This window comes from Girardinichthys multiradiatus, chromosome 11, assembly GCF_021462225.1.
Source record: "Girardinichthys multiradiatus isolate DD_20200921_A chromosome 11, DD_fGirMul_XY1, whole genome shotgun sequence".
Classification (NCBI taxonomy): Eukaryota; Metazoa; Chordata; class Actinopteri; order Cyprinodontiformes; family Goodeidae; genus Girardinichthys; species Girardinichthys multiradiatus.
The window spans coordinates 5282500-5297641 of NC_061804.1; the positions used below are offsets into that span (position 1 = coordinate 5282500).

A 15142-nucleotide genomic window follows, 5' to 3' on the forward strand; every position below is an offset into this window, starting at 1 on the left:
TGGTGATGCAGAGCATCCCAAACTAAGTTTTTTTGGAGTAGATTCCAGCTTTCACTACACTGATACAGACAGTCCCCTGCAAAAGTATTCACACCCCTTGAACTTCTTTTATTTTACATTTGGTCAAATTAAAAAGTTTCAACTCGTAATTTGAGTTTCGAGTTAAAACTACAAGCTTCAATGTATTTTCGGTTATAGACCAACACAAAATAGTACACATTTAAAATCTGGAAGAAAAAAATCACATTGTTTTTCTCAACTTTTTAAAATAAAAATGTGGAGGCGTGCTGCTCTGCTGGCTGTCGTGTCTGGGAGGGATCGGGGCGGTGGGTTGGGGGATGGCGTGGAGGGGCTGCAGCCTGTGGGGTGGAGGGGTTGTGTCCACTTCTAGGGCATGGGGTCACCGACGTTTGGATTGGGTGGGCGGTGATGGTGGAGCTTAGCTGGATAGTGTTTCTCCCTGGGCAGTGATGTAGTGTTTTTTGTGGCTGAGGGGGTGTGGTGGGGGACACTGGCCCTGGGTGCCTGCCGCTGGCCGGGGAACTCTTGGTGGATGAGTTTGTCCCGTCATGGTGCAGGGTCAGGGGTCCTGTTGTGGGTGCGGTGCTCGGTGGGGTCTGCCCTGTTGCGCCAGTGGGCGGGGCTGGTGTTGCACGGGGCCCTTGCCATGCCATTGCGGCACGCTGTGTGGTGGGGGACCGGGGTGCGGTGGGGGTGCTTACAGCGGGGCTGTGTGGAGCTTGCGCTGTGTGGGGTGGCTTCATTGGCTTCTCGGCCATGGAGTTCACCTGTGGGGGTGTGCCCCGGTGGGGGAGGGGATTCGTGGCGTTTGGGTTCAGGGGCATGTGTTCGATATTGGTATCCTTGTCGGGGGTGGCCCTGTGGGGAGGTTCTTGTTGGGGTTCACTGGGGGTGGGAGACTCATGGGGTTGGGATCGGAGCTTGTTGGGGGGTCGGGACTGCTCCATCCTGGGGCGGCTCCAGTTGGCGGGCTGGTTTGGTCCATGTGGACCCCTCTTTTGTACATAGCCCCCTCTCCAGAGATGGATGGGGGTTGTTGGGGACTGTGTGTGCCTGTTTTTGTTTTTTTTGGTTTTTTTTCACGTGACCGGTTGGGTCTTGGACTGCTCCCTCTCCTGGATCAACTTAGGCCCCCCATATTATGGGGGGCCTAATTTTCAAATCTTGTCATGATTCTTAAATTGATTTTCCAGACTTTGACTAGGCCATTCAAACACATGAATACGTTTTCTGCCACAAAGGTATAAGTGGTAGCACCATTTCATTTATAGGTATCTGAATAAAGAAGACTCAGTACAAAGGCAAGACATACATTTCAGAATATTTGTAAAATATTTTGTGGACCAATTTATCACATTTCTTCTTCCTAACACGTATACACTATTTTTGTTTAGGTCTATCAAATAAAATCTCAAAATACATTTGGGTATCCTGTAAAGTGAAACAAAATGGAAAAAAAAAGTTCAAGGGATGAATACTTCTGCATGGCTCTCTATAAGTTAAACTTCTGGAGACTTGACCCCACTCTAACAGTTTTGAACAATTCATCAATGAAGCAGAATCACATGAACATATCATGAGAGGTGTTTAAACCGAAGTGGATCTGACACCCGATCACCACCCCAGTGAAGCAGTAGGCAAAGATCTGTGTTTGAGGGTTAAGAACCAGCCCACTCCTTGTCTAATCTTGACAAAACCACTCGCAGCAATGACCCAGAAACATGTCCGGATGTTTTAGTAGATTCAGATGTAAACACAGGTCACCTGTCATTGCTATGGTCGGGAATAAAAGCTGCTCGTTCATCCACACCGGAGCTCTTTGCAGATATCACACATACCACAGCTCGCTTTCTGTGTTTCAGTTGTGGAGATAAAATACTTTTTTTTTACCTTTCTGCAAGATGCAGTGAACCAAAACCAGAACCATTATCTCTAATATTTGTTGCAGTAAAAAAATATGTTTAGCATTTTTTTTTTTTTTTTTTACAAATGGGGTCATTGGAGGACAAATGAAAACAGAACCAGCAATGCCTAAAAAAATGGGAAATTAGCAAAAACAAGGAGTGGTGGTGAAAGTAAAAAATTTTAAACAAAATTATACATACAGGTGCATCTTAATAAATTAGAATAAAACATATTTAGGCAATTATGCTATGAGGCTAACGTTACTTGAATATAAATGTTTGCATGAATTACAGACTAGAAACAAATACTGCTGAATGTTATATTGTATTGCTACAAATAAACCCCATTTAAATAAAAGTATTTAGTCAGCCGCTGATTGTGCAAGTTCTCCTACTCAGAAAGATGACAGAGGTCTGTAATTTTCATCTTAAGTACACTAAACTATGAGAGACAAACTGAGAAAAAAAAAATCCAGGAAATCACATTGTATGATTGATAAAGAATTTTTATGTAAATTATGGGGGAAAATAAGTATTTGGTCAATAACAACAGTTTACCTCAATACTTTGTAGCATAAACTTTGTTGGCAATGACAGAGGTCAAACTTTCCTGTATGTCTTCATCGGGTTTGCACACACTGTAGCTGATATTTTGGCCCATTCCTCCATGCAGATCTCCTCTAGAGCAGTGATGTTTTGGGGACGTCGCAACACGGACTTTCTACTCCCTCCACAAATCGTCCATGAGGTTGAGGTATGGAGACTGGCTAGGCCACTCCAGGCTTTTTACGAAGCCACTCCTTCATTGCCCAAGCGATGTGTTTGGGATCATTGTCATGCTGGAAGACACAGCCATGTTCCATCTTCAATGCTCTCACTGATGGAAGGAGGTTTTGGCTTAAAATCTCACAATACCTTGCCCCGTTTGTTCTTCCCTATACATGAATCAGCAGAAAAACAGCCCCAAAGCATGATGTTACCATCCCCATTCTTCACAGTAGGTATGGTCTTCGTGGGTTGCAACTTAGCATTTTTCTTCCTAAAAGTTCTGTTTGGTTTCATCTGACCACATGATATTCTCCCAATCTTCTTCTGGATCATCCATATGCTCTCTGGCAAACTTCAGACGGGCCTGGACTTGTACTGGTTTAAGCATGGGGACACGGCTGGCACTGCAGGATTTGAGTCCCTCTTGGCGCAGTGTGTTACTGATGGTAACCTTTGTTACAGCTCTCTGCGGGTCATTCTTCAGGTCCCTCCACGTAATTCTGGGTTTTTTGCTCACAGTTGTCATGATCATTTTGACCCCACGAGATCTTGCATGGGGCCTAAGATCGAGGGAGATTATTAATGTTCTTTTATGTCTTCCATTTTCTTAAAATTGCTCCCACAGTTGATTTACTTACACCAACCTGCTTGCCTATTGTAGATTCACTCTTCCCAGCCTGGTGCAGGTCTACAATTTTCCTCCTGGTGTCCTTCAACAGCTTTTTTGGTCTTGGCCATGGTTGAGTTTGGAGCCTGACTGTTTGAGGCTGTGGACAGGTGTCTTTTATACAGATAACGAGTTCAAACAGGTGCCATTAATACAGGTAACGAGTGGAGGACAGAAGAGCTTCCTAAAGAAGAGGTTACGGGTCTGTAAGGGCCAGACATCTTGACCAAATACTTATTTTCCACCATAATTTACAAATAAATTCTTTAACAATCCTACAATGTGATTTCCTGGATTTTTCTTTTCTCATTTTGCCTCTCAGAGTAGTGTACCTATGATGAAAATTACAGACCTCACTCATCTTTCTAAGTAGGAGAACTTGCACAATCAGTGGCTGACTAAATACTTTTGGACCCACTGTAGCTGCATCAAAAGAGAAAGGTACTAAGCTGCTGGTTTGCTGTAATGAAAACTTAGGACTGTTAAGAAATGCAAAGATCAATGTCAAAGCGAACCTCATGAACGTGAAAGAGACCAACCTGACTTCCTCACCAGGCATAAAGTCTGAGGCTTGACTGCTCCACTAATGAACAATGAAAGGTAAGATGACACGTCTGCATAGCGGTTTCCTTTCCCCGGTTATTAACCATGATGATAATCATAATCCTGCCACTCCAGTTGATAATACCTACTGTAAAACGACTGTTGGGTCCCTGCAGTTTTTCCTTTAATTTAGATTAAGAGTTGGACTCTCACTCAGACTTCAAACCCAGAATGATTTATGGATTCAGGTTTTATTAAAGCTGCCCTGTTTGAGTGGTACAAGGGGAGGCCAAAAAAACAAAAATAATGGTTGAGGTCCAAATTAAATCTATAATCTCCTTTTATTAACCTCTGGCTCTTTCCTAACAATGAGGCTTAGGAACCCCTTCACACATTATCACAAGAATTCTTGATACTGTATTTAATTAAAACATTATATTATCCTCAGCTCTGTTAATTAAAGTTTTCATGCAGTGTTTTCAGTATGGAGTAACCTGGTATTTCTGGGGACACGTCTGAACATGCATGTGGTACTGATAAGCTGTCTTAAACTATACATATCTGAGCAAACTCTTAAGAGGGAGAACAAATGACAAGTATATCCATTTCATGAAACTGTGTGTGCGTAATGTGGTTACTAATACCCAGGTACAGCTCAGGGTGTGTCCATCGTATCTCTCCATTGTCACGTCCTTCCAACAAATAGGGAGGAAGGTGGACGCTATTGTCATGATCTGAGGGTATTTGAGTTTTGTTTTGGACCTTGTTCATAATTGTTTTCCATGTGGTGCTTTTGTTCATTTACTTTAAGTTTAGTTTCTTGTTCTGATTATTGTGTACCTTTCAATTTTCCACATTTGATTTTTCTCTTGCAAAGTTCGAACAGGTGGTTTTGTGCTGTTGGAGATGTTTTGGTTTTTCTCTTACAGATACAGACATAAGGTCATTAGTCTGTAGTCAGCATAAACAAAATACTTCATTTGGGTGAAAGATCTCCCTACATCTTCATGGACACTCCACCACACCCTCCTACCCAGCACAGGTAAATTACTTTGAGGTTTACCACTTTACTTTCTTACCTCATAACACTCAGGATCTTTTAAATAACTTTAAATGATTGTGTTGCTGCCTCTGAGAACTCAGCCCAATCATCCTGCCACGTTCAAAGACAGAACGTATTTTTGCTTTTTCCATTTTCCATCTGACAGAAAGTGACATAAAAAACACTTTTCTTTTAATTTTTAAGATGAATGCTTTTGATTTTTGGATAAGCTAATGATGTGCGTAAACAGGTGAATAAAACATACAACTTAGAAGCACTTTAAGACTATAACTGCACTATATCTATGTGCAGTCTATTTCATTTATAATTTAACATCTGGTGATTATGCAGCAAATTATTTCAATAGACTTTGCTGCTCTACAAATTTGTTCCTTGTTTACTCATTCAGTTTCATTGTCTGTAATGAAAATAATTATTTGACTGCAAACAAAGCAAATTTGTTTTTAGCATTCAGAGAAGCACGTGTTGAAGGAAAGACCTCCCTGCTCTCATCTCCCCTCGTTCTTTTAGGGTCCCCATCTGGGAGTCAAGTAAATCTCTCCGTTCTTATTCATTTCCTCTTCGAGACCCCAGTGAATTCAATACTCGTCTCCTTTTCTTTGTTTTTGTTTCTCCTCCATTTCCTTTACTCTTATTTCTATCGTTGAATTAAAAACTGGTTTTTATTTCAAACAAAAAGCAAGCTTCAATCTGCTGTCTACCTGTTTTATTCAATATTTTCAGTGTTTTTTAGCTGGTGCAGCTTTATATTTCCTTTCAGCCATCAATAAAGTTTTATCTTCCTCTCTGACCTGTTTCTTCTCAGCTTTATTCCCCTTCATATCATTTTTCCCTCCTCTTCCCAGGCACCGCTTCATATCTATAACCAGGATCAAAGGTTAATAACATTTCACGCTTCTTCCTCATATTGTTTGTCTTTAGATAATAGCGAATGGTTTTCAATGCTGCAGATACCTTAGATGTGCACTATGTGAAACATGCAGCTTTAACACTCCTTGCCTTTGGCTAAATGTGACTTCTTTCTCCCTAATCTGCAGCGGTTTCATGTAATGCTTGAAAACAGCTGTTTTTAAATTTGAGAAGGAATACACATCAGTTCAACAAAAAACTTTGGTTGTTGTGTGTTTTTTTTTTTTGTCCTAACCCTAACCCTGTTTCAGATTATCGAACAGATTATGTAAGACAAATATAACTCAAAACACCTTCTTGAAATGATAATTTCATTCTAAACTGGTTGTGCCATCCTTGGCAGGACCTGCTGCTATCGAACGTTGGTTATAACTGGTGATGAGTCTTTTACATCACTGTGGAGGACATTTTCTCCAGTCTTCTTGACAGAATTGTTTTATTTCAGCCATATTACAGGGTTTTAGATCATGAGGTCATGACACAGCATCTCAACAGGATTCAGGTCCCAACCATGACTAGGCCATTCCAAAACCCTTTTTTGATCTATTCAGAAGAAGACTTGCTGGTGTGCTTTAACCATAGCTTGCTGCATAACCCAAGTGCGCTGGAGGTCAAGGTCACAAACTGCTGGCCAGACATTATTTTTCATGGTTTTCTGAAGAGAGCAGAATTCATGGTTCGATTAATTGTGGCAAGTCGTCTAGGTCCTGCAACAGCAAAGCAGCCCTAGATCATCACACTACCACCCCCATGTTTGACTGTTTGCTTAATGTTCTTTTTCTGAAATGCAGTTACTTTAATGCCAGATGTAACAGGCTGCAAACCATTGAAAGGTTTCCACTTTTGTTTTATCAGTCCACAGAATATTTCCCCTAAAAGTTTAGGGGATTATTAGGATGTTTCTTTTTGACAAAGGTCAGATGTACTTTTGTTATTTTTGTTCAGCAATGGTATTCACCTTGGGACTCTCCCATGGAGGTCTTTTTGCCAAGTCTGTTTCTCATTGTTTAATCATGAACTCTGACCTCAACTGAGGCAAGTTAGGCCTGTAGTGTTTTAGATGTTGTTCTGGGCTCTTTTCTGACCTCCTGGATGAATCGTTGATGCAGTCTTGGAGTAATTTACTTGGCCGGCCACTCCTGGGAAGGTTCACCACTGTGGCTGTTTTCTCCATTTCTGGATAATGGTTCTCAAAGTGGAAAACATTGAAGGTTTACTGGAGTCCAAAAGCCCTTTCCGGAGTGATAAATGTCAACGACTTTGGTTCTTATCTACTCTTGAATTTCTTTAGACCAGGACCTATTTTGTTACCCTTTTCAGATCTTTTAGCCTACTTCATGTTGTCGGACAGGTTCTTTTTAAGTGACTTCTTAAGTGACCAGGTTATCTCAGATTTTAAAATTGGATGATTTTTGTAGCGGTAAAGAGATCCAACTGGATTGTTGCCTGTCATAACATCTTCAAGCCTGGATCAGAAACAAGGACTTATAGTGGAACTTGGTGTCCAATTTGTTTGTAAAAAAACTTGTATTATTAATACTGTTTGTTACACAAAAGACTAAATTTAGATTTTTCATTGCCAAATTGAAGGTTGTTCTGAGCATTACATGTTGAACGTTTTAAGGCTTTTATTTAAGTTCAGTCTAAGTAAACGCATACTTTCATAAACTCTATGTTTTCATCATTTTCAGTTTTCCATGAAAAGAAATACCAATATTTCTGTACTGAGATAAGAATCTTAGATTTTTAAAACGTACCATATTTGCTCATTAAACAAGATACCGGCTGTTCTGATCCAGTGGTCAAAGCATGTTTTCTCATACTCAGAAAGTTTTGGCACCCTTAATAAGGATGTATAGAATGCTACCAATCATTTTAAATCTGAGTAGCAACATTTCACCATAAAACCTTTATAAAAATACTGCCTTTTTGGAAAATAAAATCCCATATCCACATTTGCTGTCACTTGTAACTTTACATTTTTATGTTGACCAAACTGTCTAGGAAACCTTTTATTAGTAATCAATCTTTCCCTGTTGCTTGGTGTATAAATATGACAAGGAGGACGATATCTTTTAGCCACCCAAGAGAACGCGATATTCAAGTAAGGCAGATCAGTTATGTGTCCATCTCCTTAAGTCAGGAAATGGTCAAACGAACAACAGCTCCTCTCCTAAAGTTTCCTGTATCTTCCTTTTTGTGTATGCAAGAAGATTCTTCTTTTTCTTGCACCTTTCTTAAGGTCTGCAGTAAATGTGGAAAAACTAACATGAAAGTACTGAGATAAGGGATGAAGCAAGATCAGCACAGGCAAAATAGGAAGTATTAAATGAGAAAAGCGGCCAAGGTATTTAATGAAAGAAACAGGAGTGTGGAAGTGCAAGGAGGCTGAAGGTGGAGGGAAAAGATTGGTGGAGAACAAACAAACAGGTGGAGAAAGGACACTGGAGGTAAGAGGAGTTGCAGAAATCAGGGGCGACAAGGAGGCACAGAAGCAAACAGTGGGAAAAGCGAAGAAAACTAGCTGAAAGCAACTTTTATTTAATCTGTGATTTCTGATGCAGCTGCCAGGTCGGTCTGCAATGTCATTGTTCCTAAATAATCCAAAATGCTTTTCTGCAACTCTGGCTTGTCCTGTTAAAGTGTAGCAGAGAACAATAAATGTGGAACATGTTGTTTCCAGGTAAAGGTGAAAGTCACCTCAGAGTTTTAACTTTTAATAGGCCCTGGAAAATATTCCTTGTTATGTATCTGTGACCTATCGACCTTCCATGAAACTTTTCATGTTGTGCTTTCACTGCAATTACTTCAGTTTTAGTGCTTTAATTGTTGACAAACGTTACATTTCGGAAAACCCGTCAGTCATTAGTGACCGAGAGGATGAATTGTAAAAATGCTCAAGGACCAGCTAAAAGGGGATTTTATTTATTGTGCCCAGTAAGGAGAAGCTGGTACCAAGGCATATTAATACAGGTGAATCTCAAGTAAATAAAACCCAGGGAAAGACATGGCTCCTCAAATCATTACCGACTGTGGAAACTTCATGCTAGATCCAAAGGAGCATTGATTCTGTGCCTCTCTACTCATTTTCCAGATCCCGGGACTTTGATTTTGAAACCAAATACAAAACTTGCCATTTAAATAATGGCAAACTTAAGTTTAGAGGTTTTAACCAAGTTCTCGAAATTTCTCCATCAATTGGTGGTAAATCGGAAACCTTTAAAGCTCAACAGCATGGTGACCACATCAACAACAAGTTCAGGATTAAATAGTTTAATCTCCAGTCTCATTCCGAAAGGTGAAATACAAACCTGCAGAGAGCGACATTGCATTGGTTGGCACAGTGAAAAAGGAGCATATTGTGGTATTGTGGGCCCCATTATCTAAGTTCACAAAACCACTGATCCATGACCCCTAATGTGCAGTTTTCAGGGTTCCTATGTAGACTGGAAAAATATGGAAACAGTTTCCAGGTCTGGTTAAAAATGAAAAAAAGAAAGAATAAGGCGAAAAATGGGCATTTCCAGACCAAATTCATCATCACTGTCCGTCTGTGTTGTGGTCCTTCCTTCCTCCTTTCATTTAGTTTTTCCTGCCTTCAGTTCCTACCTTCTTTCCTTTTTTCCATGCTTCCTTTTTCCTTTTGGAAGTATGTAAAAGCTTTACTTAAAGCTTGAACTTAATAGAGGAATATCTGCATTTAAATCACCTTTTAATCTATTCTTTTGGAATGGACTGAGAACTTCGCTAATTTGAGTCAGGAAAAATAAAGTTGGGCATTAAGGACAATAATAATAATAATAATACATTTTATTTGAAAGCACCTTTCAGAGCACCCAAGGACACTGTACAAATCAAACAACTTAACAACAATAAAACAAGATAAAAACTTACAGTAAAAATGACAAGGAACAGGCAATCACAGTGAGGAAGCACTCTTCAACAGATGGCTTTTAAGTTTAGACTCAAACAAAGACAGAGTGTCAGTATTGCAAATGTGTGGAGGGACAGAAATCCAGAGTTTGGTATTGAGGCAGAAGGAGTACCGGTGAATGGAGTGAATGGAGGAGGAAGATCATGTAGGAATGCTGGATTTCATTTTATTTCCACTTTCTAACAGAATTTGAAAAGTAAGTCACGTCACGACTGAAATTACACTTCCCAGAGTAAAGTAATTCAAGAAATGTCTGTAAACCAACTCTCCTTTGGGCATTTGATTCAACTTCATTTTCTAATGAGTTTATCCAACCAGGAGGCTTTTATCTGTCATTGAGAAAAGGAAAATCTCCACACTGATATTCTGTGGGATTAACAGCATTTTCTGACCGTTTTTGAATGTTAAAACTTTGTTTTTTCTTTTCGTTCTTCTTAAGGAGGAGAATCACCTCATGTCTCATTTCAGCTCAAGCGCAAGGAAAAAAATGGACTTTCCGTTGCATATTTGCCTTCTAGTTCACATTCACTTTCCTACTTATGGCTTCATATATATTCCTTTTATCTGTGCTCGGAGAGAGTCTGGATATAAATCAAGTTACATTATCGAATTCAGCTGTGCTGGAGTTTCACTTTCCCAAAGACAACTGACTGATGCAAGGACACATCCTGTTGACAAGACATTACCACGCAGATGAATATGACGGCTACGGTTTCAATAAAAGAAGTGTCAGCTCTGGGTGGGATGTGTGTGTTTCTATGTGCAAATGTCTGGTGTTATGATATCCATAAATAGGATTTGGATGTATGATTGCTACCTGCTATGGGATTGCAGAGATTTGAGAAAGATTAGATTTTAGCTACACTCCAATGAGTTTTCACGTCTTTCCTGACATAATTGGCCATTTTTCATTTTCAACTGGCTGGCTGGCACCAAAGATGTACAAACTGAGGACAATAAAGGAAGAAAAACAGAGTAGCATAGAAGCAAACTGTCAAATTATGCAGACGTAACGTGATGGGTGCTTAGGAGCGTTCAGGAATTCACTGAACTTTGTCAATGAAAGTTTCTTCAGTCACTTTGTGTTTGAAATTATCCAAAAAAGGAAAGTAGCAGTGATTGATGATGATTTAAACATTTCAATGCATACATCATTGAAATGCTGTTGTGTTTGTCATTTAAATCCTTTGTGGCCTAACCCTGAGGGGCAACACATGACAAAAAAGATGCTTTAATTTCATTTAATACAAACCAGGAGCACAGTGATCATTGTTTTTTTGCCATCTTGTTGATAAATTAAAGGTATACAGCACAACATCAGGTGAAGTAAGCAACACAGAGGAAACTACATATACCATATAAATTATCAGGAAACTACAACATAACTACATTCAGGCTTCCAGGGGAGTTGAAACTAGTCAGGAAAAGAAATACAAAGAACCACAAATGCAAATGGTTTTGAGAAAATATATGTTTACCGTTCTTTTTTGTTATACTGAAGAAACAAATTAACACATTTACTATCAATAAAGTTGCTGAATTCCTTCCTGCACCACTGTGTTCCCAGTGATCCATTTTAAACATGTTCTACTGAAAAGCTCCTAAAAATGCTACTATAAAATACCCATTGCTGAAGTTCAGTGAGCGGCTCTCGCAAAGTGATGCACATTATTTGACGATTGATGTACGTTCCCCTTAATGCCACAGTTTCTTGTAAGCAGCTCCTTAGCCTGGTTAACAAAGCCCCTCAAGAAGGGTTAAGGCCCCTTTTGGTTGTCTCCATGTGTTTTATGAAAGAAGCGATGCGGCGAGGGACGTTGAAGTAAACCCGACCCTAGTCCTTAGCCGAGGCAGCACAGCCCCTGATGACGTACGGCTGGTCCGACTGGCAGTACGCAGGAATTAAAAGCGTAAACAATCTTTAGAAATCAGGTCTGATAAGAGTAAGAAGGGGAGATTTATATATTGGATATATTTCAGTCATTTCCTTTGCAAAGAGTTGATGGTATGTGAAAGCTGTTTTGGTACATAATTTTTAATGACTTGATGTCACTCGGGTTAGCATTTTAGCAGTAAGGAATATTTAATTTCTTTGAGCAAATGTAAAAGTATTAACTGAGATGTCTTTCCTTTTCATGTGACCAGAAAGAAACAATATTTTTGACTTTTTATGATTCTCTAAGGAAAACTAAAATTGTGTTATAATACTTGGTATTGAGATGAAACAACACAAATATGAAAGATATATTTTGTTAGACGCAACACTCTTTCATATCAACCCCCACCCCTATTTCACTACATCTTTCCTGTACTGTATATTTATCCCCCTTACATCCATCACTAACATCCCTCTCTCTCTGTTTTTCCTGGGTTTCTGTGTGGAGTTTTCTGCCCTGATTGACTGTCATCACAACTGACAGCACAGCCGAGAGAAAGATGATAAACAAGACATTTACATTAGAGACAGGCGTCCACACCTCACACTCACACATAAAGCTTACGCTGTAGGGGGATATAGGGATGGAGTAAGCCACACAGCCAGCCGAAGATGAATTGGACTGATGCCTGCAAGGGAGCTTAGAAAGTTTTCCACCAAAAATCTTTTGATTGCTGTTGTTTAAGCCATTAATCTGCCCTGAGAAAAAGTCAGCTGCAGTCGGTTTGGATTTACTTTGTGAAAAGCATGGCTGCAGCAGCAACTGAGGAGCTGGTCATAGGTTGGACATCATAAAACAGAGGACTCAGAGCAGGAACATCAATGTGTTACCATTTTGGTGTGTATGGCGTTAAAATCTGATCCAAGTCAGCCAGGCGCTACAAAGAAATATAAATATAAATCAGACTGATCTGATTACTACAGATCTGTGTTTACCAGCTACTACAGATTAGGATTTATCCTGTTTCTACCAGTGAAAACAGATTTGGTTTGTCCTTGTGAAACTGGAACCGTTTTAACCAGTGTCCATGGATTTGTTTCTTCCAGTACCAAAGATCTGCTGTCTCTGGTGATTGTTGTTTTATTTCTACAAATGTCAACATATTTGTTTCTGATGAATTTTGTTTCTGCAGGTTACTACAGGTTTTTGTTTCCAATTAGAAAAACAGATTTGTTTCTGTTATGGATTGTTGTTTCTAGATGATTCTACGGATAATTGTTTGCACCAGTAACAACAAATCTGTCTTCGACAGGTGACAAATGAGTGGTTTCCATCTCTGACAGCAGAAATGTTTGTGCAAAACTGACCATAGACTGGATCCTCCTGGTGACCTTTGTTGTGTTTATACCAGGGACAACAGTGTTTCTTAGATTATTAATTCGTTCTAAAGATCTTTGCTGTCAGGTTTTCAGGTTTTTATTTAAAAATAAACACGGACCAAACTAGACCAAATCAAAAATAATGGTGTAAATTTGTTGAAGTTTGACTTAGTGGACTTCTGAATGGACATGTGTTCCCCATGATGAATCTAAATTCCCATCTAGTGGTGATGTTTATGATGTGAAGAAGCTGACGGCTGGTGAGGAACAGTACCGTGTAGGGGGTGTGACGATACACAAAGGTCATGGTTCGGTGCGTTCGCTTCAACCAAGAGAAACAAATAAAAAGTGGCAACTAGAGAACTGACTGGAGATTTGGACGGATGGATGGATGGATGGATGGACAGACGGATGGACGGATGGACTCATCGACGGATGGACAGATGGACGGACGGATGGATGGATGGACGGACGGATGGATGGACGGACAGATGGATGGACTGATGGATGGACGGATGGACAATGGATGGATGGATGGACGGATGGATGGATGGATGGACGATGGATGGATGGATGGACGGACGGACGATGGATGGATGGATGGACGGACGGATGTATGGATGGATGGATGGACAGATGGATGGACGATGGATGGATGGATGGACGGACGGATGTATGGATGGATGGATGGACGATGGATGGATGGATGGACGGACAGATGGATGGATGGACAGATGGATGGACTGATGGATGGACGGACGGACGGACGGACTGATGGATGGACGGACAGATGGATGGACTGATGGATGGACGGACGGATGGACAATGGATGGATGGACGGACAGACGAATGGATGGATGGAAACACTAAAACCATGTTTAAATCACTTTGGAGTTGTTTTGCTATTTAGACAATCCAGTGTACTAGATGTACTTGAATGCACCATAAACTCTATATTCATTGGGTACCTGTTCGTACCAAACTGACAGGGTTGTACCAGATAATTTCATGCTTTCCTGGGCAGCTTACAATATTTGCGTTTCTTTTTACTGATATATTTATATTTTTGGGGCTAAGTCCGTGTCTTTGATACGCGGGTCCAGGCTTTGAATCCCGGTTGCCTCAGGAAGGGCATCTGGCTTAAAAACCTTTGCCAAATCTGCTCTTATCCCCCCCTTTTACATCTCACTGATACTGGATTTCTTGCTAAGATGTTTGCAGATCAACATCTGAGTTGATTTAGAAACAACAAGCTCTTGATAAAGAGGAAGAGGAAAACCGAAGAGATAAGGCATCTGTTTCTAAACATGAACTCATTGATCTCATAGATTACCAACACAACACTGCCTCTGCCTCCTACAAAGAGGGATCGTTACAGTGTTAACCACCCGTGACAAAAACCTGTTTTCAGCACTTCACTGGTGTCTACATTCTGCATTCTTATCAGGTTACACACTTATGCTACCTGACAGGTGTGAACATATTATGGACCCAAAAAACCCATAAGAGTGATTAAACAACAACTGATTGGTGCATTATTTATGCTTATTTGGGACTCATTGCCAGCAACATTAAGTTCATAAACAGTTTTGGCTCGAGTGTTGTTGCAAACGGATGGGGAAAAAGAGATCAAGCTGCCAACTAAGCAGTGATTTAATTGGCTGTATTTATGATTTAAGGCCTAAGAGGAACTACTGGCTAAAAATAAAATTTATAATGTCACAAAGGCCACAAAGAAAAACACACTAAGGTAAAAATCATTTTGAAAACAACAGCAATCAGTTTTGTATCTTTACAACACCTATTTCTTTCTGCCCGTGACTTTACTGCTGTCAATAAACAATTTTTACTGTTTGAAAGCAATATCCTGTCCTGTAATGGTCAATCTGGGATGACAAATGAGGCTCAGCAGCTAAGTTTCCATTCCTTCAAAAATACGCTGCATGAGTCAACATCACTTCTACATACCTGAGGCTTCTTTTTGCCCATTTCACTTTGAAACAAAATTATATATTTTTAATGTGGCATAATACACCTTATTTTCAGCTGTTTTCATGGTCTCACTAGAGAAAAATCA

The 15142-nt window shown here is 40.0% G+C and overlaps 1 protein-coding gene and 1 long non-coding RNA gene across 2 annotated transcripts in view; both read right to left on the bottom strand.

The window, feature by feature from the left end:
• The window catches only part of sgcd (sarcoglycan, delta (dystrophin-associated glycoprotein)), a 200995-nt gene that overhangs the window by 10869 nt on the left and 174984 nt on the right, over positions 1-15142 (bottom strand). The window lies entirely within an intron of this gene.
• LOC124876135 lies at positions 1970-3432 on the bottom strand. Its single transcript, XR_007040229.1, has 2 exons — positions 3338-3432; positions 1970-3253 (listed from the first exon to the last, which is right to left on the bottom strand). It is a non-coding gene; the product is annotated as an uncharacterized LOC124876135 (long non-coding RNA).